Raw genomic sequence first — 26,852 nt, 5'->3', positions numbered from 1 at the left:
AATGCAATAATATTTGGACAAGCTTGGTGGTATCATACATGTGAAACTGTATTTTTTTCAGCATTTTGAGTACAGGCACAAAGTTACTTGACTTTTTGGGTAGTTTAGAGGACACAAATCACCTCAGAGAAAATTGCCTCTTAGTTATAGCTTCTGTGAAGCTTCCAATAGTTTCAAGTTTACTAGTGTCTTTTCAAATTGGACATATTAGAAATTTGATTTTTTTTCCTCCTGGTGTTATTGTGGGTCTTACTTTCTTTATCCTCCTGATACTCCCTGTGTTCAATCCGACTTCTGTTGAACACTAATATTTCATAATTTATAACTCTTTTAAAAACAAAAGGCAAGGGGAAACTAGCCAGCACATACTGTCACAGTAGAACCTTCCTTGTCAGCTCTGATGAACTCAGCTTCCAGAGGGTATAAACATGGCATGTTCAAAAAGGATAACTATGGTCTTTGATTCAACTTTGACCTGATTATTGAACTTGAAACAGGGCTAGCTTTAAACCATGGTAACGTTGGTAATATAAGGCAAAACTTTATGACATGATCTAGAAGATACCAGAAATTTTTCTGGTTAAAATTCCAACTTTCTACAGATGCTCCACTAGTAATCCATTCCTTTGGATTAAATATTCTTTTATTTCACTGTTTTCTGTAAGCACCCTTTCTGGAAAGGGATGAATGTGAAACATGTAATGCCTTCTTTTGACTGAGTTTATTCAGTTATTTTCTTTTATACTAGAATAACAAGGATATGGAAATATAAAAGTAATAGTAGGAAAGGAACTGAAAATGTGGAAAAATGATGACAAAAATCCAGTAAATCCTTTTTTAATGATTATTCTAGAGATAGCCTAGGTAAACAGGCAATGGTTAACACCTTTATTAACCATTCACCAGCCTGAGTGTAACCACAAAGGATGGAGAACAGAAATCTAGATTCCCAGGAAGTTGGTGCCTCTCCTTCAGAAACACAAAGAGCAAATATGCCTAGCTATTGTCATCAAATCAAATCTGAACACTGGGGTCATTTCGGTCCACAGTAATTTAAGTGCATGTTTTGTGTCTTCTCTGATACAAAAGTAATAAAAGGGTGTCAACTTGCCACTTAAAGGCAAGTGGAAAGTAAAAAATTACTCCAACATGGCAGAATAGGGGGTTTATTTGAAAATATTAGGATGGCTGCCTTTAAGAAAGCAACAATGTGAGAGCTAAGTTCCCAAGAATAAAAGACATGCTGCACAATGCAAAGGTTATAAAATAATTGTACATACCCTAAAAGTCTTCATGGCATGAAAAACATTATTTTGCCTTTTTTTCCCCTTGTGTATACCATGCATGAGCAAAAATGAGAAATTATCATCACTATTTCTGTATCCTTTTTCATTGCACAAAGGCCTCATAGACATTGATTAGTAAACTTCCGTGATCTCTGCTGAGAAAGTCAGTGTGATTAACCCAAGGCAGAGGCAGAGAGCTCCCGGGTTCTGTGATTTTTCTTTTCCTTCAAGGAGATCAGTGGGAGAAAATAATCTACCTCCTGGACTGTGAGGGAGTTTAGGGCTCTCAGAATCTGTTCCTATCCTGCTATCATATGTAACAATGCAAATGCCTTTTTCACCCTAGTACAATGGATGCAGAGACTACTCAAGTGTGTGCCTGCTTATTGACAAAGAATAAAATGTTTTCCCTATTGAGGTTCTCTATTTGATTAAAACAAATACACTTAGGTAAAATTACAAATCTATAGCCAATAAAAGTGTTCTAGTTATAACACTTACATTTTCATGGAAAAGTTTGTTCTTTCTATAAATATTTATCAAGATTCTCTCATACCCCAGAGATGAGTTCTAGGATGCACATAAATTAAAATGATTTTGAGGCCAGTGTCCTGTTTTCATGATGTTTACTTTCTAATGTGGTAAGGCCTACAATAAAAATATGAGAGAAGAAAAATAATAAATTATTGTAAGGAAAGGGAGAGAATGAACACAGGATACTGTGGAAACTGGTAGCTGGTGATTCTTTAGATTGGGTATCCAGGGAAAACTTCCTAGAGAAGGTAGCATTTAAAGTGAAAGACAAGAGAGGTCCATTCATGTGAAGAGGAAAGCAAAATATTCCAGGCAGAAACAGAAGCTAACCTAATAAAGCCCTAACAAAGAAATAAACTCAGTATGGCCAGTGACACCAGCAATTCACTGTTGCTAGAGGACTGTGAACAATAAGGAGAGTCACACAATCCACAAAGTCAGAAAAAATAAGAATGGGCTCAATGTATACAACTGTAAAGGGAGTTTGGAGAGTTGATTCTAAGTGCCTTCAGAAACTACTTGGAAAGTTCTAAGTGGTAATGTGGTGAATTCTTACTCCTATATACTAAACAATACTCAGCCATTGGGGAGTGTGGCAGAAAAAGAGATGCCAGTTAACCACAACTATTGCAGTGGTTCAGGGGAAATATGACTATAACTTGAACTGGGAGTTTGAAAGTAAAGTAGTTGTTGAGGGTAAAGTTGAAAGGAACTGCTAATAGTTGAGGGAAATATTGAGGGCGAACAATTAATGACAACTTCCATTTCTTCAGATGGAAGAGAAGTACTAGTTAAGTGCTTGAAATTGGCAACTTTTCACAATAAATTTAAGTTGGAATTTAGGGATCCTTACTTTAATTTTTCTGATCAAATAAATCAAGAGATAAAAATGTTACAAATACAGTGGTAATGAGTACTATAGCTTGTGTTTAGATGTCCCAATAAAGCTTCATAGGGTCATAGGTGGGGCTTTTTCAGAGGTGGCTGAATCTGGAGTGTGTGATGCTGGAATTGATTCATGGTGCAATGCTAGGATCAAGGGCACTAGGATTCAGGGTGTGAGTGCTACCTGCCCTAAGTAGCCTGGATGAGATATAAGAGATACAAAGAGCTGTGGCTGTCCCTTGTTGTTTTGCTACCTTCTCCCCTCCATGAACTGTTTCTCCTCTGCCATGCCACCCTGCCTTGGAGCCAGGTGATTATGGACTGAAACCTCTACAAACAGTGAGCTAAATAAACCTTTCCTCCTTTAATTTTAGGAATTGGGTATTTTGTCTCAGCAATGACTTGAAAAGTAACTAAGACAATATGGGGTACCACTTTTGATTATACTCAAAGTCTGGGAATCATAGGAACTCTTGAGGACACTTAAGGACACAACTCCACTATCAGGGGCATGCACATAACAGACAACAGTTATATAAGAATGACTTCACATACTCAACCACTTATGCACTACACAGCCCTGCAAAGTCATGAAAGTGTTTTGTCTCACCATGTCCCAGTAAGCTGATAACAACTAATAGAATTTCTGTGATCTAAGGAACACTGTAGCTCTTTTTGATGAAGAAAAAAAGACAAGTGACTCTTGAACTGTTGAGTTCTGGCTCTGGCTCTCCTGCTCTGATGCTGCCCTTACTCTGATAAATAGCTCTGTGTCTTATTCTTTATTGGGGAATAATAGACTCATTCACAATACAAAAGACCATATGGACTAAATGAACAACTCTTCAGGTACCCCTGAGGAGGCTCAGCCTTGGCAGACAATAACAAAAATTTTCTGGTTTCTGGTATTTTATGGTTTAGATCTATAATGTCCACTAAAATCTAATGTGTTCAGAGGTGAGGCCTGGTTGGTAGAGGTGGATCACTGGGCACATGCTTTGGAAGGAATGTTCTGTCTCTGGCTCCTTCCTTCTCTCTCTGGCTCCTAGCTGCCATTAGGTAAGCTTTCCTTCCCCATGACTTTCTTCCAAGCTATTTCTGCCTTGGAAGCACTAACCATGGACTGAACCCTCTGAAACCATGAGCCAAATTAAACATCTTTTCCTTTAAGTTGCGGATGTTGGATATTTTTTTCCAGTGATAAGAAAATGAATAACGCAGAGTTCTTCACTATAGTAGATGCTGGAAGTACCATAAGACTAGATCAACTCCACTACTGTTTAAGAAAATCTTAAAGTAAAACTTTTTTAATCCACTTGAAAATATTAACCACTTAACAATTTACCCCAAGCTTCATTTGGCCAATGCATTTATTTACTTACTGACTATCCCAAGGGTCACTTGGGCAAGTGTCATTTCAACTATTCGATTCTCGTATTGAATAAATTTGACAAAATTGTTGTTTTTATAGTTCTTGTTAATTATCTTATAAAATTAACCAAAAAGGCAATTTGTGCTCATCCAGTATTTAAAAAATTGTAAGTGGTTAAATATGAAGTGAATTCAAGTAAATTTTGTAATCAAGTATGTATTAAACATGTATTTATGTTGAAAAGCATAGAGATCAATAAACAATACAAGCACAACTCAGCCTTCATGAAACTTGTACCCTAGTTGGGATGAATGACTATAACCAATTATCACATCTATGTTATTTAATTACAATTGATGTGAAGGAAAAAAGGAGACTATGCATCACATGTGTATTAGATACTTTTCTCATTGCTGAGACAAAATACACAACACCCAAAGTCAAAGGAGGAAAAGTTTATCTAGCTCACAGTTTGTAGAGGTTTTAGTTCATGGTTGGCTAGCTCCAAGGCAGGGTGGCATGGTGAGGGGCACTGCATAAGAGAAACAGTTCATGGCAAGCAGAAGGCAAAAGGCACCAAGCACCAAGGTACAAGCAACAAGCCTTTTTCTGTTCCTTATAATTTATCCAGGCTATCAACCCTTAGGGTAGGTAGGACTCACCCTTAATCCTAGTATTGGATCTTTGATCTCAGCATGACACACCCTGCATCCACCCACCTCCATAAAAATCCCATCTATGACTGCAGGAGGCTTTGGGGAGACATCTATGTACAAGCCATAGAAACATGAGAAAAATAAAATATCAGGAGGGTCTGAGCTTTCCTAGGAGGCCACCAAGGACTCCTCTTTGGGAAGTAACTTGAAGTCTGAGTTCTGAAGGACTTTGCTAGAGAAACATTATGGCCATCCCTATGATATAAACTTATAACTCACATATACTCACACATGGAATTGTTTTACTACTGCCATTGGGTCACCTCAAATTCTAAAGGAGAGCATCTATTCAAATGATGGCCTTAACTTTGGACAGGTGGCCTTTGCTTATCTATTTAGCTATGGCTTGAGAATGAGTGTATGTCACAGGAAACAAGGGTTGTTGTTTCTAAGGATACCAGAGAAGCTGTTAAACTGGAGGAGAAGTTGAGCATGACAGCTAATTGACTTATGTTTCCAATATAATCCTCTACTCACCTTTGCAGTCCCAGAGCTCAACAGAGTGCCAGTATATAGGAAGCATTCAAGGCTGAGTGATGGGTTGAGTGAATAAATGAATAAAAGCAATTAAAGAAACAGCAGAGGGCAATTTTTGGCTTCCGTTAAATAGGAAGGAAGTCAATATACCAGATCAATCATGGCCCTCTCCCAACATACTACTACCACTACTACATTCATTGTTGGAGCTGAACATTACTAACAGGCATGACAAAAAACTAAATTAGAAATATTTAGAGTTTTGTTGATGTTTGATCTTTTTCACATCTGATTTCAGGGCTTCTCTCCACATAAGAATCACCTGGTTATGTAAAAATGCAACTTCCAAGTCTGCTCAGCCATATTAAGTACAGTCAGAGGAAGATCTAAGAATACTAATTTTAACAAAGATCCCAAGTGATCAATATGTAAATGTCTAAGTTTACTTTGTAAAACACTGTCCTATAATCTGTCTTATTTTGGGTCCAATCTATTGCACATCTACAGGGCCTCATGGATTCTTTTTCTCCTACAGTGTCATTGTCACTGACAATTTAATATGCATCCTCATTAGTTAGATTCCATCAGCCACATATCTGTTCTTTCTTACCCTAGTGTCTATTTCAAACCTTTTTGCATTTTAATCAAATATAATCTTTCTAAAACAATGATTTCTGGACGGAAAGTAGTCAAATGTCTTCCAAAAGTAGCAGAATCTATTATTCTTACATTAAAACTACAGACTTGAATTCTGTCCTTTCTGCATTTTAACTCTCTCAAACTTGAAGTCTTTTAGTTGATGTGTGTATGTTATGGCTTGTGTTTGAATGTCCCCCCCAAACCTTCATGTGGTCATAGGTGGGGCTTTTCCAAAGGTGGCTGGACATGGAATGTGTGATGCTGGATTGATTCATAGTGCAATGCTAGGATCAAGGGTACTAAGATTAAGGGTGTGAGTACTACCCACCCTAAATAGCCTGCATAAGATATAAGGGATAGAAAGAGCTGTGGTTGTCCCTTGTTGTTTTGCTATCCTCTGCCCTCCATGAAGTGTTTCTCCTCTGGAAACCTCTACAAAAAGTGATCTAAATAAACATTTCCTCCTTTAACTTTGAGTGTAGAGTATTTTGTCTCAGCAATGATAAAAGTAACCAAGACAGTGTACAAAAGAAAAATCAAGCTTATTTGCTTCTCCAGAATTCTGTATTTCAGATGGCATGGTAAAGCCAAGAAAGAAACTCAAAAAAAAAAGGACTAAGCAGGAAGTCTGCTTTTGATCCAATTGTTTCCATAATCTAGCTTTGTGAATGTGATTAATTTCTTTAAGTTCTCGAGGACCCATTTGTTCCCTCTGTCAAGGGAAAGAATTCTTTATACCATTCTTTATACACATTCTGATGGCTGCTACTGTAAAAAAAAAGAAAAAGAAGTTTTACGTGGTGATCCATGACTATGAAATCCTACATGTCCACACCAAAAAAAAAAAACCTTCCTGCATGTGATGGACTGATACATTATTTTTCAATCTATTCTGTTCCATCATATATTATTTCTAGTATTTAAAAAATGCTAGCTATAATTCTCTGCATTGATTTCTATTACACTCTATTAGATCATGACTGCAGTTTGAAAAATACTGATGTAGATCTTCTTTATGGTCTATTCCAGTTCTAAAACTCTAAGATAATGAATAAACTCTAAGATAATGAATAAACATGGAGGTTCTTTTGCATGTTAGTGTGTTTTTCCTATTTATATGTTATCCCTTTACAGATATATTCTTGGGAAAGAAGTAGGTTTCCTAAGCGTTTCTGACAACTCTCATAAAATAGTATGAATTTACATTATACATTTATAAATTTATAATTTATAATATAAAAAGCATATTTATAATATAAAAAGCATATTTAGTAATGATTCAAGCCAGTCGGAAAGAAACTCTTTCCCAGTCTTTTCAATGAATCAAGTAGAGGTCGCCTTCCAAGTATTCTTACCATGATTGAGGAGCAGGCATTAAGATTGAAGTGCTGTCCCTTCCTATCTTTGTTAAATCACTGGTTTAAGTTGCTTGGTTTTCAATGTAGACATGTCTTCCCCCAAAATCATGTGGAGAAATAAATGAAATGACCAAATAATTTGCTGACCTCATTCCATAGCTACTAAATCATAATATAAGAAGATGGAATGAATTACCAATATTTTTAATATCACCAGGTGAAGGCTAAGAACTAGACATACCTGCATTTATATATTTATTTATTTATATTTTATTATATTTGTAGTACATGATGATTACATTCACAATGGGGAGTTGGTATATGTTTATGACATTTCTTAAATCTTTTTTTAACCCCACTCTTTCTCCATCCCTGCATCTCTTGGTATACCTTAAAACTCACAGTGCTCTGGGAACTAGGTTTAGTCCAATGATAGAAGACAAGAATTAGGACAACCACTGTTGATAAAACATTCTGCTTTTACTCCCTTGCCCCTAAATTACTCCCCTAATCACACTGGTCTTCTTCTTCATCACACTCATAATCCATAACTGATATTCACTGCTTGATCATTTTGAGATATGGGGAATTTAAGTTAGGACCGTCACACTGAGCTATATCTCTCTTCCTCCTTTATTGAGACAGGATTCCTCTAAGTTGTTAAATTGTCCAGTCTGTCCCCTAATCTACCATACTCTTGCCTCAATATCCCAGAATATTGGGATTAGAGGCATGTGCCACTATGCCAGGTTTACTTGCTGTAATTTAAGCAAGAATGTCTTTAGATTCCAAATCACCTCTGTTGGTTTTGCTGGTATGGCTCACAGTCCCTAAGGGCAAATGCCATTTGAGAAGGGTCACTCTATAAAAAAACAGATCACTTTGTGTCAATTCTCTGACTGACTCGGTGGCGTGGAGTTTTAAACAATTGGTACTTGTGTTATTTTGAAGAACTGAAAGCTAAAGTGAGGAGGAAAAGAAGTAAGAACCATTTCTCATCACATAGGTAGATATCGTGAAAGTTGAATGAAAAACCACAGGAACTTGCAAATACAAACAAGCAACCAACAGAGAAACAGAGACCTTGAAGGGAGTTAGAAGTAGTGACTTGGCTTTAATATAAACAAAGTCTCATTTGGGGATCAATCACACTTTTTAGTAAAGTCTCATTAAAGAGAAAATGTAGTGCTCTATGGAAATGTACACCCCCAAAAAAGTCAATTAAAAAATTTAACAAATGCCAGTTTGGGTATATTATGGCGTTTTTGGTCTTTCTTCTGTAGACCTGATGTTGTTATATAGTGATAGTTTTCCTTAATAATCAAATTAATTGAATTTTGAGATACAAAGTTTTTTTAAAAATCATGAATTCTCATCTCAGATGAAAGGCACAAGCTTATGTATGCTTTCTTATCGCCACCTGGTGCATGTTAAAATAATGCAAGGGACTGATGGACTAGCACAACTGAATTATCAATGGAAAATCAAAGGTGGTAGCTAAGCAGTTTACTAATGAGCAAATAGGCTAGATGTAGCCCAGAGTACTGCAGATCCAACATGGAGGAATCCCAACTCTGTACAGGCTTTCTCTGGCATGCAAAGAGTGGTGAAAGGGCTTACTTTTGTTTTGAGATTAGAACATTTTTATGTTGAGTAAAAATATATTTTATATATGAAATTATATTGTAAATAATAATTAAAAATTCAATATAATAACTAAGTGCATTATTTAATTTTTAATAATACTGGTACAAAAAGGTGGTAGTGTTTTATTTCATTGTACTTTGATTCCCTTATGTGGCAAGAGCAAAACAAAATTGAGATAGGTGAGAAGGCTTGCTGGAGAAAGCTAAAAGAGGTCAGAGACACCCAGGCAATGTCTTTTGCTTTCACTGTTCTCCACATCATAAGGATGGGACTTTGTTCATGCTGAGCTCATTCAGCTTCTGGACATAAATATGTCTGATGTAGATGTCAACTATAGAAGAGCACAGATGATCTCAAATGCTGATAGAAATGTCCTAACCTTTGTGGTGGAGCAAGAATCAGGAATTTTTATCAACTCCAGTAGGTGCCCACCAGCTTGGGAAATATTACCAGCAGCTACAGGGCATGCTTTGCAGAGGCCAGAGATGAGGGGAAAGCTGTCTGGGCCATATTACATGTGTCCAGGTTCTGTGGAGCTGCCTCCAGCCCACTGATTTCTATATCACTGGCTAAATATACTGCGATCATGTGTTAGTTACTTGCTAGATCAAGCCTAGACCATGTGAGGCTTTGGGGGAACATCCAGACCCAAACCATAACAGATCATGTAGTAGGTGTGTGGGGGTGAGGGTGTGTGTTTGTGTATGTGTGTCTACTGTCACTTTTTATCAATACAATACTAAGCTGACAGCTCTATTTTATTTTTTCCCTTTATCTTGTCACATCCCCATTTTGTTGTTGTTGAAATTTCACTCTACTATAAAATCTAAAAATCTAGGAACCATCAGTAGCGCTGGTGAAAGTAACAGTATGTAAAAGGGATGAGCTATTCTGGAACCTTATTCTCCAAGGTCTCTCACCAATATGAATGCAATCTGTTGATTATAAAACATGATAGGCCACCAGACTCCTGTGAGATGCCAGTTTGGGAAACCGGCACAGTGCGGGGCAAGTAGTTCATAAAAAGAAGGGGATCCCCATAGACTGCTGTCACAGTTTTGCTTAGAATCAGGCCCATGCCTGGGCTGTCAGTGTACAATAATCTATGAGTACAGGCTTGTGGGCACATTTCTCCAGCAAGAAACAAATCCTGGAACAAAAATCCTTAAACAACAGAGACATAGGTCACAGGTTACTCCAAACACATGCTCAGTGCAACTAAACATTTTCCAAATGCAATCTCTTACATAAAAAGTTCTCCTTACCATTTATCTTTTACTAAAAATGCCCATAAAGACTGTCTTGATCAGTGAAATGGCTGTGAAGTCAGTCTTGTCGTGGATCTGTCAGGTGACAAGAAAATTGAGGTGATACTAGGCTAATGAAAGCTTTTGTTTGATTTTGACTTTGTTTTGGTTCAAATAGTTAAGGAAGTATCTCACTTTATAAAAAGCATAAATCATTTTTGTTCTGATGGATTCTTCTTCGTGACTATGCACCTGATTCAAGCAAAGGCTTAATTGTGTAAAGCATACCTGACAGGATCTTCACTTTCAGTGAGGCATGAATGAGTACTCCCTGAGAAAAACGTCCTGCTGTTATAGGCATCTTGGAATCGCCTCCCTGCTTTCAAGTCTTCTGGGCACAACAGCTAGAGACAAAATCGAGAAGCAACTCAGTTTTCCACTCAGAGGCAGCTCTAGTAAGTCAGAAGGGGAACAGACCACAGGGATTCCTTTGGTGTAAGCTGTTAACTTCTTAGAGAGATTTTGAAGAATGTTTTTGAACATTAATATGACTTTTAATTTATTTTCTATCCTTTAAAAGGAAGTTTTGTTTCTAAAACAAAAGACCAGTATTAATCTCAATGCTGTCATAATACCACAAGATAAAGACTGCTTTATCTCTAGGAAAACACACACCAAACCATAACACATTCTCAGTTAAATGTTGGGAATCTTAAACTTTTAGTAAGAAGGCAAAATAATGAATGCTGTGACAGGTCTCAAGGGCCATTCTCAGTGACAATAAAGCCTGAAGCTACAGAAAAAAGCAGTTTGTTCAAGACAGACCCAGATCTAACATTTCTTTTGGAAGGAGCAAGCAGCAAGTTAAGATCAAAATGAGGTAAGTCAGCATCAAGCACTTTGATTTGGCTCTAGAACTTGAGCTTGAGGACTTTTTCTCTTGTTTATGTAGGTTCCCCTGTGTTTCTGCCTATATTAAGTGTAGACTAGAAAATGATTCCATCTCAAGCATCAGTTCCTTATTAAAAATCTATTCAGCAACATAGAAACCCAATTCAACGAATAATAATCTTGACAATATTGACCTCATTTCCTCCATGAATACCTCTAAAGAATTCAATAAAGTAAATGACAATACCTTTTATGTATTTAGTCTACAAGGAATGTTATAGTTATTATACGATATCAGATAATATTTATTAAACATGAGGCATATGTTAAGTATTCGCATTATTGGTAGAGTTTGAAAATAAACTGTGCTTGTGAAGCACTTAACCTAAAGAAATACACATTACTGGTTTCTTTGAGAAATTGATAAATTATTGTTCATACTGATTAGATCTGCAGAAATAAGCAATTCTTGGGAAATCAGTGTCCTCATCTGTGAAATAATAAAATGAGGATTCACAGTGAGCATTGGAGTATATTATCTCTAAATTGTCTTCCAACTCAATCTTTTTATGATTCTAAATAATATATCTTAATTCCAACTTAAATTTTTCCCATCAGTAAAATGCTCAACTGCTCATTTTACAAATACAACTTAAAGTTTGTAAGCTAGTACTGCTAAAAAAGCAAGAAGAATGTAATTTGATGAAAGTGAACAAAAGTAATCACATTTGACATATTCCCTTTGTAAGTATTAATAAAGAATAAAATAATATAAAATTTCCCACTCTTCAATGATTACAGAATGAGAAACTACTATTATTGCTTTTCATGCATGTTATTCTTCTTTTTCTGACTATTGCTTAAGTCAGTTGCAAAAAAAAAAATCTCTTTGAAAGAACAAGTTAGCAACTTCTCTGTGTTTTATTCAAATAGTAGTAACTATTCATTTTAAAGGAGGGGCCTGAAATAAATATCATTGGTAGCAATTTTACATTAGTGTCAAAAAGGGGATTTTAAAGACATAGATAATTGCTGTAGCTCTCTTTAAGTAAAACATAATGTTTTAGAACAGAATTAAGCTATATTTCAGGAAATATGTCTATGGCCCTTTAAATGATCTGAATCCCGTAAAATGCCAGGTCATTCTATGAGCTGCAAGGGTCTCAGTCCTTGTAAGTGAAGAAAACACAATGACAATCTGACTGCAGTGATCTGGAGAAATGGCAATTGAAGGTAGAGAGACTATTTCTGAGCTAAGTAGGTTAATTTTTGGGAGTGAAGCTCATTCTGATCTAGTTAAATTAATGAAGCTTTCCCTGAATTAAACTAAGTTAGTGAGTTTTCCAAGAGCTTCAGAGGATGTCAGAATTCTGCCAACAGTAGACATCTGAAGTATTTGAAGGAAAGAGAATAAGCATCTCTTGAATAATGAGGGACTGGTTTAAAAGCTATTAAATCTCCAAATGATCAGAATTAAGAGAATGAATATGTATTTTAATAATGAGGCAAATTTTTTAAAAGTTTGATAAACTGCCTTAGATTTTTATTACTTTCATCCTTTCCTATAATATTGATTTTTTAAATGTGAAGAAAAAAGAGGGGCCCTTAGCCTTCAATGTCTCCATTATATCAAACATGAGTGGTAAGAATTCTCACAGTTATATAAAACTTCAGGGCATGAGCCAATATTTCATGGGCCTTCCTGGATCCTTATGATTTTTTCTCTATGAAAAGAAAAGGCACAATTATAATTTAACTATCATAGAGATTAGATTCAAATAAAAAAGATTTAAAAACTCACTTTCATGTATTTTAAATTTTGAGGTATTAAGTTCTTAAGTCTACTATTAGCTTATAGTTGCATAGTATTTAATAACTCTAATAATAGGGGGACTGAAAGTAAAAGAAATCAAAGTTACTGTACAGAAATTAAAATATCATAAAAAATTTTTAGACTCTTTAAAAATTCTCAAATATATTAATGTATTAATCAATTCAAGGCTGTTACTTATTTCTGAAATTATGGTCTGAAGGCGAGTGCTCAGCAGTACTGTGAATTCTCGGTCCATAATAAAGATCAGAAGGGGCAGCTTCCACACCGCAAAGTAGAAGAATGAATATTGAATGAAAAATCATCGATATCTAAGCAATCAATATGACAGCATTCGAATTACATTTCTGGGATTATCAAAAGAAGCCTTGGTTTAGATTGAATGGCTGAAAAAGTGTCATCTCAGAGAAGAACATTTAAACTGAGGACTAAAGAGCAGGCAGAGGAAGACCAAGACAATTAGGGAGAACGTTCCAGAAGGATGAAGCCCTGAGGTGTGAAAGGTTAGGTGTGTCCAGAAATTCAAAGCACAAATTTCATAAAATAGTGATTTTTGAAAGGAAACGACATAAAATGCAGTTGAGGATGTGAGAAGTTTTCTATCACATGAAAAGTCTTTATCTAAGATGCAACAGGAAGTCTTAAAACTCAGTCCTCTCTGTCTGTTTTTAAAACTCACTTTGCTTCTTCCAAGGCTGCATTATGGCTTCTATAGGCCCTACATGCCTTTGAAGGCCCCTTCCTCCATAAAATATATATAAAGAGAAATTTTATTTTATTGCTGTATTACCATAAAGAATAAATATAATCTAGACTGAACTATGTATATTTTTCTTCAGATAGTAAAAGAAATTAAAACATTTTGTGGTTTCCTTAAAATGCTGTGGACTCTTGGCCTTGTGCCTATGGATCCAGTGAATAACCAGTTCTAACAGGACAGAACAGATCTGAGTCAAGATAAAATGGAAAGTTACTACATGACTACTAGCAAGGGAAAGTGGCAGACATACGCAAGAAAAAAATCAATAAAATATTAACTTAATTCTTAAACAAAAATGAAGTGCATACCATTTACTTAGCCATACATATATTTAATATTTTTTCTAAAAAGAAAAAAAACACACTATGGTTAATTTTAAAAGTGACAGAAGGGAATAGGAAAGAGATAAGGGAGGCAGAATATGGAAGCCGATGAGTTAAGAAGAATGAGTGACCAAGAGGGAGGGTAGAAAGAATGATGGAGAGAAAGGAGAGAGAAAAATACTCTCCACCAAAACAGAATCATGGTAAAGGAAGGAGTCAAATGGGACATGGTTGGAAAAGCTCTTGGCAGATAAGGATGTCATGCAGGTATATAGGAGTGTAACAAGGATCCTGGGAAACATTTCTGGGGAGCCTAAAGACAATGCATTTAAAACCTTTTATTAGTCATCCACAATCCTTCAGAAGAAATTAACCAAATGTGTGCCACTATCAAAATAGCTGTGTTTGCAGGACAGAACTTTAAATAGGAGCATACATACATAGGGCTTGTTAAAACAAAAATTTCTGAGGAGAGATGTGTTAGTGGAAAGCTGACAGGCAGTATTAATTAGAATCATGTGTATGTTGCTAGAAAAACCACACCCGGGGATGTTTTGCTGTTTGCTGTGTTCTTTCTGTAAATCCCCCAGCAGTGTCGTTAAGTGAAAAAACTCTAAAATGACACCCAGGAAATAAGTCAATCCATGCTCAAAGCTACTCTCTGACTGGATTACGGAAGTGTCTGATAACCTCTGAGCTCTGTTGTCAGAGGACAACTCCGAGCTCTTTCCCACATGGAACAAGAGTAACAACTGCCAGCGCAGGCAGAGTTCTGGTTGGCTGGGACAGGGCCCTATCTCCTCCTGACTCCCCTACTTTCTGTTCTACACAGTTAAGTGTGTCAATTGGCATAGCTCTTACAGGACTCTTGTTTTTGCAAGAAGATTGTTATAAAAGAATACAACTGGCCCCTCCCTCACCTCTCTGCTTTCCTGCTTCATCATGTGATTGCTCCCTTTCACACACCCTCCTGGAACGATGCCATCTGCCATGATGTAATGTAGCCAAGGAGCTGCTCATCAACAGCCAAAGCAATGGGGCTGCCTGTTCTTGAACTTTCTGCTCCAAAACTGTGCTGAATATCTCTCTTATATATATACACATATATAAAATCTTTCCTTAGGTATTTTATTGTAACAACAGAAAGCCGAACAATACATGGGCTAATCACTCAAGGACTTATCTAGATGTTGCCTGTAGACATTTTATAGATATGATTAATGTCTGTGATCAGTTGAATTCATTTGAAGGTTATTCTTGTAAAAAAGATTATTCTCAACTTGGGTAAGCCTCATCTAATTAGAGTGCCCCCCCAGAAGATATTCTGACTCACAACTGTAATGTCAATCCTGCACCAAGAATATCCAGCCTTCTGGTCTACCTGTCTTCAATGCTCAGACTTGCTATTCTGAGGTTCCTTGGATTCAATAGTTCTACGTCTGTATCTTCTGTTGGCTCTGTTTCTCTGGAAAACCCTGACTGGTAGAAATTTTGGTACCAAGGGTAGTTCTAGAGAAACAGAATCTTAAAGATGAGCTTTCTGAATTTGTTCTGCAGATTCTATAGTTTGTCCTTGAGCCGTTTATATTTAAAGCCTGAAAGGCACGAATGACTGTATTTCCATTGATAAGGAGGGCATTGACACTCTATGAAATGATGTAATATTCACTTGGAATTTCATAATAATATACTATAAACAACAAAAATGTATTTTATCATAGTTCTGATGATGAAAAAATCCATGATCAAGGTCCTGACTGGCTCAGCTCCTAGTAAAAGTTTTCTTCCTTGCATGTGGTTGGCTGCCTTGCCATGATGTCCTCAAACAGATTTCCTTTCTTTGTCCACAGACAGAGAAAATATGAGCTCTCTGATAGCTGTTTTAATAATAACACTGATCTACAGAATTAAGACCCACCCCTTTAAAATCTTATTTAAATTTCATTACTTTCTTCAAATACAGCCATACTGGGGGTTTGACCTTTGACTTATGAATGAGGATGGAGGAATCACAAATATTTAGTCCATAACATATGATAATAGCAATACACAAATATCATAATTGGGATACCCTTAATCAAGTACTTCTGAAGGTCAAGGTTCTGAATGACCACATGTTTGATATTGTTGTGACTATAATCCAAAGATGCCCTCCAAATGGCTCATTCTATTGAAGACCTTGTTGCCATCTGATGGACTTTCAAGAAGTGATCACATCATGTAAGCACTAAATTCATCAATGATTAATGCTTGATGAATCCATAGCTGAATGGACCATTAGGAGATGGGGTCTAGTTGAAGGGAGTGGATCATGAAACCATGACCTTGGGAAATATATCTTTTCCCCAGCCCTTTTCCCTCTCTCTTCTCCCCATTTTCTTGGCTTCCATGTGGTATGTAGCCTTCCTCTACCACTTCTCTCTGCCATGATATTTTTGCCTCAACACAAACCCAGAAATGATGAGGCCAAAAGACCATAGACTGAGACCTCTGAAACCATGAAACCATGAGCAAAGTAAATTTCTCCTCCTTTTAGTTGATGTTCTCAGTTATTTTGTCATCATGACAGAAAGCAGACACACAGAGATTCATTAGCGTGTTTTTGTCTGACTAATGAGCATAATAATGAAAGTGATTCCTTAGAGGAAGTGGGAAGAAAAAGGGATGAGCTCAGTGCTTCAGATTCCCAGTTCACTGCAACATAAATTACCTGAAAGCTTCTGTATCTGCCCAGAAAGAAACTCTTTTCTCCTGGAGCTAAGAAAGGGACCTGCTGGGATTTCTGAAAACCAAACTCAGAAACTCGGCCTGTGAGTGGATAACTACAACATGAATGCCCAACCTCACAGTGTGTGACTGGACAACTTTTTATTGACAAGAATAAGCCTGTGCGTAATGGAGACAATCAACCCTCTCAACAGAAGCCACAAATAGACATAGACTTATCCAAGAAAGATTTGCAGAGGCTACTTCCTGTCTACTGCTCAGAGCTGTGCAAATTGTGTGGGCTTTCTGAGAAATTTTAACCATGAGAAATAATTCTAGCCTGGCTTGAAAGGGACTAACACACAGGATACACACAGGAAAGAACATGTGATAAAAGAGTCAGAGATTGAAATTAAACCGCCCTAAACCAAGGAATGCCAAGAATTGCTGGGACTCACCAGCAGCTACAAAGAAGCAAGAAGATTTTCCTTTAGAGTCTTCAGAGAACGTATAGCCCTCCTGATACTTTGATTTTGGATGTTTAGATTTCAGAACCATTAGAAAGTAAATTTTGCTTCTTTAAATCATCCCAGCTTTTGGTAATTTGTTAAAGCAGCTCAAGAAAACTAATTAATAGCAACCACAGCCTTCCATTAAGTCATTCATACAATTCTTCCTGTTGTAGGAAAAATATTAAGACACATAAGAGTTGTATATCTTCAATTTCTTTTTGGAATATTTGAAAATCCAGAAGAAATAGGCCTTTATAAAAAGTTTTAAACTTACTTATATTTTCCGACATCTATAATGAACCCGGGTGTACCAGAAGATTGACCTATATAAAGATGATATGAAAAGGAAGATATTGGATTGTTTTCTTGCCTTGACCCAGACAGTGCTAGTATCATTAATTATTACTAAGGGAATAAACACAGCAAGCAGAGGAAAGGTCCAGAAGAAACAAAAGAGGAAGGTGAAAGGGCAAGCTCATTATAAATGCATGGCTTTGAAATGACAGCAGAGGCCTTAGGAGTAGTACCAAAGCCCTAATTGGAGTGTCCAGGCTCAGACTTCATAACATAAACTTTTTCTGTTGAAAGAGATCTTAGATATACTCTTCTGTAAATATAGGATAACATTTGTGTATGCTCAACATGTGAATATAGGTAAATCAGGCCTCTAAAGAGTAGAAACTACCAGAACAGAGGTACAACTCTCACATCTGTGCCCAAACACTGCCAGGTAAAATAACAGCGTGGTTCTTCACTGGTGTATGGCACAATGTGGTTCTTTTCAAGGTGGGTCACCATATTCTGGTCACTGCATAAAATTTATTAGTCACAATCATAGTATTTCATGGATGTGTTTCGTATGAGCTGAAGTGAGTGTGTCATGTCCAATGAATAAAAGCTATATAAAACCATGTATTTTAAGGAAAGGTCTCATGTTACTAGAATATGACAAAGTGTAAGAGATGAAAAGGGTATTGAAGATGAATGGTTCTGAAGAGAACAGCCATGTGGTAATAGGTTCAAAGGGCTCCAAGATTACAAAGAGATAATTGCTGAGGATTTGTAAGATGTTATCCTGAGTACTCTCTGTGACATAGCTCAACTTGATTTTTTAAATTATTTTTGAAAAACTTGATCATTTCCACCATGCTGCTATAATTTGCATGATTTCAAATATATTGAAGACTACTGCAATGAGATCTTCCCTAAACTTGATATAATCATGATTTATGTAAAGTACCATTATCTTTGGGTGGCTGTGCTGTTGTAACATAATAAATAGAAATTAGCCAATTAGAAGTGGGAGGGCCAACATAAGCAATCACACATTTGACAGCGTGTTAATCAGGAATTTAACACCTAACCACTGTTTAGCAACATAGTGAAAAACTAACTTACTGTAATAGAGGCAACTCTCAGGCATTTTTCTAGTACCTTGAGATTACGTTGTGTTTCCACTAACATTCAGCCACATGAGGATATATCAGGAGGCCTGGTAAGGTACATGGTTACCTTCTTTAAAAAGGCTCTCAGAGCCTTGAATTATTTGCATCACTCAATAATGTCTGTCATTCATACTGGGCTTGAGCCACACCTCCATGAATTTGTCTATTCCTGAGGTAAGAAATGGATATCTCCATCCGAGTAAAATCTGTGAGATATAAGGAATATATATATAACTCAAGCGATAGCAAAAGTGTTCTCATACTTCTAAAGAGCAGCTATAGAGATGTGATACCACAATAGGAGCTTGGGAACACCACAGGAAGGCATACAGGTGACAGTGAGTCATCCTGGGCAGTGAATTTATCTTGTTCATTGCCTCGTGCATGGCAGAGCGGTGTTCAGCTATGAAATCTTGAAGGGCAATGGTCAACTTAGTGACATATCCACTCCATTCCTGCACAGACAGTTTGAGACTTACAGAGGACAGTGTGGTGGGGGCAGGCACCGACACCTGTGCCTACAGGACCAGCACCAGTGCAGAGCTGTAGAAACTTCATTTTTATTTCCTGCTCAACTCCTGGTCCCATCCAGTAGTTCTGTGGAAATACTGACTACATTAAGAAAAACTCTTAATTATTGAACATTTGCTATTTAAGACAGCAGCGTTCCATAATACAATTCAGGAGTGTTTTCATAAAAATGGTTTATTTTTGTAAAGTTTTTGTATTGAAGCTGTATGCTTCAGTTATCTGTGAAATTCACTCATGTGGAACAGCTAGTTTTTTGAGAGTCATATAAATAAGGTGTTGCTGCAGTAATAGAGTGATAATCCCTGAACATATGTGATTAATGATGATTCAAGAAAAATTGATATTAACAACTTTTGATCCAAGAAGGAACAAAAGCACTTCTATTTTCAATAATTATTATTGAAAATTATTATTATTATATAATTATTTTTATTCTATTAAAGTGGGACCAGATTTTGTGAAGCATTGGTTTTATCGCCCAATGTCTCATTTAAAAATTATTATTATTCTTTTCCATCCTTACTATAGCTTTGCTGTTAGAAATGTAAATGTATGGCTGACTTTTCTGTACCATAAATATTCAAGTTTTGAAATCAGTGTAGTTGGCTCAGTCTTTTTTTTCCCCATTCAGCAGAGAAGGCAAGCATTTAACTACTTCACAGCTGGCTGTCTTCTCCTGCTTATAGGCTGCTTCTGCCATTCTTGATGTGACCGTGGACTATAAAATTAACAGCTGAGTGTTATGATACTCTGCAGGACATCATGCATCTGGCCCAAGGATGCACGCTGAGGACACTGACATGGATAAGTAACTGCAAATAGAGATGAGATTTCTAAATTAGATTTGGTGCTTTTCTTTTTTTTTTTTTTTTTTGCAACAGTGGCTCTCATATCTAATTTGCGTACTGTACACTGCCAACCCAAATACTGATAAACAATGCCCTGAGCAAACTGTTGCTTTGAATAACAAAATGAAGTCTAGGAGAAGACAGAAAAGTGCTAATGGTGAGAATGTAATGTACATATATTAAGTAATAAATATTTTTATGTACATATATTAAGTAATAAATATTTTTACATGTTTTCTGATTGAAATATGAGGTTTTATTTGTTCAGAAATTTTTTTACTCTGAAAACAAGATATAATCATATCTGAATTTCAGACTGGCTATCAAAAATTCTGAGGTCATAACACCCCAGTGAGGATCACATGTACATAAGGTCTTTTCTAAAAATAACACCTCATGGGCTGGGATTTAGCTTAGTGGTTCCGCTGCCTGCCCCGAAAGCGCAAGGACCCAAGTTCGATTCCTGGTACCAAAAAAACCACATAATAATAATAATAATACTTCATGAAGAAAGACATCATTCTACATTTCAAGACAAAGCATATCATTGTTAAAACAATACAGACTTCAAAAACCAGGTTTAAAGGTGTATAGTTTGAATAAAAGGCCTCAGAGGTCCTTGTTGAAGGTGTGGTTACCAGCCTGGGTTGCTATTGGTGGTGGGACATTGAAGAGGTGGAGCCAAGTAGAAGGAAGTTACATGGTTGGGGACAAGACTTTGAAGGGAATATCGAGATCTCAGCCCCTTCTTCGCTTTCTTTGCTTCCTAGTGCTTTGAGAAGAGTGGATTACTACTATTACTACACATTCCCCGCCATGATGGACAATTTCACAATAGTCCCAAGGAAAGCTGCCAGTCATCCATATACTGAAACTTCCAAAACTGTGAGTCCAGATAAAATTTCCTCTTTTTAAGCTGATTATCTCAGGTGTTTTGTTACATTAGTGGAAAATTAACATAGAAAGTAAAATGAAAATGCAATGGTTAATATGGTGCAGGTTCAGGAAAGACATTCAGCTAATGTATCTGTTGCTTGTTTTATAGGGAACAAAGAGAAGCAAGAAAGTAAATGCCAGAGAAGTTTCCATGTGTAGCTACAAAAGGGTTTGAATACAATTTCTGTGTTTGTCATTGCATAAGAGACCACCTAATATCATCTGATTTGCCCCCAAGAAATGGATTATAATTATAATCCAAATGAAATCCTAAAGCGAACTTAAAAATCTGAATTTTAGCCTGAGTTAGAAATGCTCTATGAGATTATGGAGGTTAAACAACAGAATGAGCCTTTTAAATTTTCCCCCTTCTTATTTCTAGAGCTAGCAAATGGAGCAGGCTTTACAGAGCAAACACCATCAAATGAAGAAACATTCTGTAGCATACTTATTCTTACCTCTCCCATCATTAAGGACAAATGAAATACAAAGATTTGCCTCAGGTCCTTTTCTGGGACACTTCTATGAGTAGAAAGTGAGGGCTGATTATTTTCTTGAGATTTTTCCAGAGACCTCAGGGAGGACAAAGTGTGAAAAGGAAGCAAAGGAAAAGGTGATGTCATCTTTTCTGTTAAGTGGAATGGGGACCATCTTCTGTATGACTCAGAAATGATTAACTCCAGTGCATGCCTTACTCATCCATAACTTTAATAACTTAAAAGCATGATTTTTCCAAATATAGAATGAAGACATATCAAGGTATATTTAACTCATTTGTGAGAGAGCCAGCAGCATGATAAATTTGATTCCAATAAGAATTCCAAAGACTGAGTATATTTTCTCAATGACAGAACAAATGCTGGAATAGGTTTGCTAGGTTATATGTCCCCAGACTACAAAACTGTAACTTTCAAAGTCATCTTTCTCCTTAATAGAAATCCTTTTTTTTCTCTAAAGTGTAAAAATCTACATGAAATTTACGTGTTTTACCCTAACAGAAAATAACTTAGTAATTACTTAATAATTTAATAATAATAATTCAAAACAAAGAAACACTCCCAGAAGAACTTAGATAATATTCTGTTAAAACAAACAGAAAACAAGGAATCATCTTTTTTTGCCTTATTTTCAAATTCTAGATAACTTCACTTAGCATCTCATTTATCTAGATAACTTGGATTGCTTCTGAGAAACGCTTTTCATAAGAAGTGATTTGAGAAAATTGTGGTGATTTCAATGTCTTTCACCATCCGAAATATCCCTGCCCTCTTTGAAAGTCCAACTCAAGAATCCAATAACTGCCCACAATAGAAGTAACAGCTACATTCTTAGCTGTTACTTACACTCTACAATTCTTATAACCCACCTCTGTGTCTGTGTCTTTCACACATAAGAATGTGAATTCTCTGAAACAAAGATTATATCTTTACAATTTTAATATCCCAAAAGCTCCTCTTACACACTATGTTAAAAAATGTACTCCCTAAAATCTTAATCCTTGATTGTAAACAGGATCAGATTTGTGTATGATTTTACATGATCTGTCTTTATTAGGTGTTATATTAACTTGTCCAAGAGACAATTAGTTATTGGCACATTTTCTTGTGGAGGTATGGTCAGAAAAAGAGTTAGCAAGAATTAATGAAATACAATTTTAACACATGTTAAAATGCATAATCCTTAGTAAACTCATTTCTTTTACAATATTCATAACTACACACATAGTATCTTAATTGGTTTAGATTTATTCTCCATTTTCTACAAAGAGCTATTGTCAGACAAAACTGTAAGTGGCAAATATGCATTAAACCAAAATTTATAGGGCACTCATACCTTAATTAACAGACCTTATATTCAATGAGTACGAAACTCATTGAAATTTCAATAAAATTAAATGCCCATGTTTACACAGTCCTTTATCCAAATGCTGGCATTTGAATTGAAACATCTATTTCATTTTTCCCTTGGTTTCCCCTGATTAAACTTATAGTAGACTGTATTGAAGCTGAATTATCCAAAAAAGATTTCTAAAGTTAAATTCTTGGCATTTATCCGATGTAGCAAGATGGAAATACTAAAGCTTGATTGGTAATAGCATATGAGTTTTTTCAGTGCTGCAAATTTTCCCAAAAGATGGACACCATGATCAGTTAGACTAAAGTCTGGTTAAGGGAGACCACATCCAATTGAGAAGTTTGTGATATTTTAGTCAAATTGCATGAATACATAATATGACTTTTAAAAATATTTCAGGTAGAATGTCTGAGCTATCCCCAATAATTTCAGGTTTGGCTTTCAAGTGTAAGTTAGTCCATTTCTCCCATTTATATAGATAACTGTAGGTAATGTTCTAGTGTATCAAATAGGTAAATATCCAACCGTTTTGGAAGAAATGAAGAAAAAATTGTTGAAAAACAACCCAGTGTGATTTTGTATATATATTTAGAAAATTAATTAGTAGTCCTAAGTGACTATTAGTATGCATTAAAGAAAAGGTACTGCAAAGAAAGATAATGAAAAATGTCCATGACTTTGGATCTAATCTAGGTTCCATCACTACAGAGCCACCTACACAGAGAAAGAAGACTCCCTTTACTAATCCGTGCTGCATCAACTTCTTGATAATTAAAGAGACATTTGCATTAGCTAGTCCTTGAAATCTTACTCAGTTTTAACATACAACTGATATTTAGACAGTCATTCTTGGGGGGAGTGCTTTTCCTCTTTATACATTCCTCCCTGACATCCAGTGAATCACTGACCATTTGGAATTTTGCTTTCTGGCTATTTATCTCTGATCTATTCAGTTATTTCCAAGCCACAGCCTTCTTGTTGGTTCAAACTACCACTGGTTGCTCCCTGGATTTTAGTAAGAAATCCCTGATTGCATTTGTCCCTTCACTCTTCACTTGCCTCCTCACACCCGGCACAATTCTTCGGCCTACCATAACCAAGTATGTTTTCTGAAAACAATGTGTCTTTAAGATGTAAATCAAGCAGGGTCATTCTTTTTATGGCTTCCTCTTCCCTTGGATAAAGCCAACATCCTTAATAATGGTTCTCCAGTCTTATCTCACACCTTTGGCTCCCTAATTGAACAATTTCTTATTTCCCTTAAACCCTCAGGGTCTTCAACAAGGACTGCTAGTTCCACCTCTCTGTACCATAGGAATCCCATAGCCTCACTCCTCAGGAAAACATTCTGTGTTTCGCATACCAGGTTACCTCCCACCATAGTGTGGTTTCACCACAACTCACATTTTTTTCCTTACTATTTAGTAGTATTATGATTCTTAAATTCTTTAATATAACATCTATGTTGCAAGCAAATCTAAGCTAAGTTGTTCCTCCCCAAACTGGAATAATATTTCGTTAAGTGCGAGTCACTGTAGTTCATTAAAGGGAAAGAGGAGCTACATATAAGCTTAAAATGTATGTAAATGGGTAATATGAGATTATTTATTAGCTGGGAAATACAAAGCCTGCTTCACAGCTTATGTCTTCTAAGTGAAATCCCACTTTTTGAAAGGTTCACTCTGTGCATATGTAATGATAGCTGCTCTGCAGACACAGCCAAACTTCCCACCAGATCTGGTGTTTGCCTTCTATTAACTGCAGTGAGAAGGACTAGAGTTTCAATTGCACAGGGATTAGGCTCCTAGGCTTGCTGATTTCATGCCCCCTTCCCTCCCAAGGTTATGCTGGTTAAGTTAAATTCTCCTCATTTCTAAATCCCCAACTCCAGGCCCAGACAGGTGGGTCTGCAGGGCATCTGCCCTCGGGACAGGTTGAACTCCAGTGATGAGCCACAGGTAAGCAGCATAGGGCACACTCTGCCTTCACCGTGAAGCCCCTCCTGAGGCCTCCATGTAATTTCCTCAAAATCAGCCTCAGGCTGAAACATCTATTCATCAGTAGCTAAATGCAGTGAATCTCCAAAAAAAGAAAGACTGGAGGGCTCAATTCTTTGCCTTTTAAGAGCAAACTGACTTAGTTGCCCCCAAAGTAGGAGCTTTAAATGCAGAGGGTTACTGGGAGGGGCAATAAATTTCAAGTCAAAGCCAAGAATAAGGTAATATTATATCATTTCTTTCAAGCAAGATATTGTTCCTTTCTTATATTTACATAACTAACCAGGGCTATTCCAGAAATTTTTCCCAGAAAAATCTGATTATACCCCAAAATGACTTTAGTTTTCTAACAGAGCACACAAAAATGATAGTAAAATGGTTTAATTTCTATGTAATCTACTACATGCACTTATAATCCCTCCTAATATATTTTTAGGAGTCACAGTTGTTAAAGATTTTAAAGATGCCCTAGTTGAAAAAAAAGGAGGATTATACGGGGGGAAATGTGTATGTATTCTTTTAAGAAATAAAATTCTGAGGACTGGGAATTTAGCTCAGGGGTTCCACAGCCCGCCTTGCAGGTGCAAGGTCCCAAGTTCGATCCCCAGTACCAAAAAAAGAAATAAAATTCTAAAAATGACCCCAGAGAATGCAACAGAGATACAAAGCCAAACATTATATTTTTTCTCCTCTAGTTACTGTTTAGGGTTTTTATTTTTTTAAAAGCCTCCAATTTATTTAATTCATTTTTTTCAACAAAAAATTAAAATTAGTACGTGGCCACTATGTAGGCAATATGCTAGTAATTGGTTCAAGGATAATATCTGTGCATATGTGTTTTGTGATATACAAGCATAGAAAAAGGTCTTGCTAATAATAACCATGGGAACATATGTGCTCTGGCTGAAAAGTCCATATTGTTAAGGAAACAGAAGAATGAGAGTGTTTGATTTTATAATGGCAACACAAACACCACAGGCTTTCAGCTTGAATGGTTTACTAGAGCTTATACCATCGCAGTGTAAAGCCCAAGGCCACCTACCACCACTGAAGGCAGCCAGACAGGAGGTGTGGCCCTGTGGAGGAGCCCAGCATCTGAGCCTGCACTGGGGGTGAAGCCTTGTAGCACGAAGCACTCCCACAGCGAATGAACATTTTCTTATTGACTGCAGGGCAGATTTTCCCATAAATGCTTGCACTGCTCTTCTGCGAGAATTGCATGCATATATTTAGATTTTGCCTATGTGTTCAACACTACAAGTTGGGAATCAGGGATTGCTGCAAAGGAATATATTTAGTTTGGAATATGAAATTCCCCTGGATGTTTGTCTGTGCTTCATTCACAAACAGGAGGTCAGCTGTGGCCCATTCTGTACCATCCCATCTGTAGTATGAAGCTAGCTGTTTACCTTGTCTGACAGGAAGAGAGGAAGAAGAATAAAATTAGCCGAAGGTTCCATTATTTTCTGTGTCCCATTTCAAATATCTTAATCCCCTCCCAAAGACCACATTTAATTAAGGATTGCAGAAATTAAACCACATGAGCTAGGAGAGAAGAAGATACGGAGTGCTTGTCAGAGCAAAGAAGGAAAGCAAAAAAAAAAAAAAAAAAAAATCACGTTTTTTTTTCAGTTCATTCATACATTCACTCTATAAATACTTACTGTCCATAGTTTGGCTGATACTGATCTGGGTACTTATGATAAAGCAGTAAAAAGGGAGAGGGGGATATTCATCATAATGTTAGTTACATTTCACCTGAAAAGAGACCATGCCAAAAAATATCAAATATTATAGAATTATTTTAATGTGAGTAATTAATACTAATTCTTGCGAAATAAATGCCTCAGTATCTCACTGGCTTAACCAATAAAGCTTGTTTTTCATTTTGTGGTTAGATCATCTGCAAAGTGACAGCTGAAGTTATTTTGCCAAGAAGCAAAGGAAAATAAAAATAGAGTAGACAAAGATGCATGTATTAAAAAATGAGAGTTTACTGCTGAATTTAGTAAGAAGAAAGTCACTGGAGACATTGTAAAGAACTTTTCCAGGGAAAT

The 26,852-nt window shown here is 36.4% G+C and overlaps 2 long non-coding RNA genes across 2 annotated transcripts in view; one reads left to right on the top strand and one right to left on the bottom strand.

Annotated features, from left to right (window-relative positions):
* The window catches only part of LOC110345012 (uncharacterized), a 382,083-nt gene that overhangs the window by 74,295 nt on the left and 280,936 nt on the right, over positions 1–26,852 (bottom strand). The window contains exons 3-4 of the long non-coding RNA XR_015449948.1: positions 10,450–10,565; positions 10,180–10,257 (exon numbers count right to left, since the gene is read on the bottom strand). This is a non-coding gene — a long non-coding RNA (uncharacterized LOC110345012). The remainder of the gene's footprint in view (positions 1–10,179; positions 10,258–10,449; positions 10,566–26,852) is intronic.
* LOC110345013 (uncharacterized) overlaps positions 10,879–26,852 on the top strand; it is a 37,613-nt gene continuing 21,639 nt past the window's right edge. The window contains exons 1-2 of the long non-coding RNA XR_002388041.2: positions 10,879–11,041; positions 20,779–20,893. This is a non-coding gene — a long non-coding RNA (uncharacterized LOC110345013). The remainder of the gene's footprint in view (positions 11,042–20,778; positions 20,894–26,852) is intronic.

The sequence above is a fragment of the Heterocephalus glaber genome, unplaced genomic scaffold, assembly GCF_053883595.1.
Source record: "Heterocephalus glaber isolate CG9 unplaced genomic scaffold, H.glaber_assembly_v1.0 deba00000818, whole genome shotgun sequence".
NCBI lineage: Eukaryota > Metazoa > Chordata > Mammalia > Rodentia > Bathyergidae > Heterocephalus > Heterocephalus glaber.
This window is presented reverse-complemented; position numbering and strand designations above follow the sequence as displayed.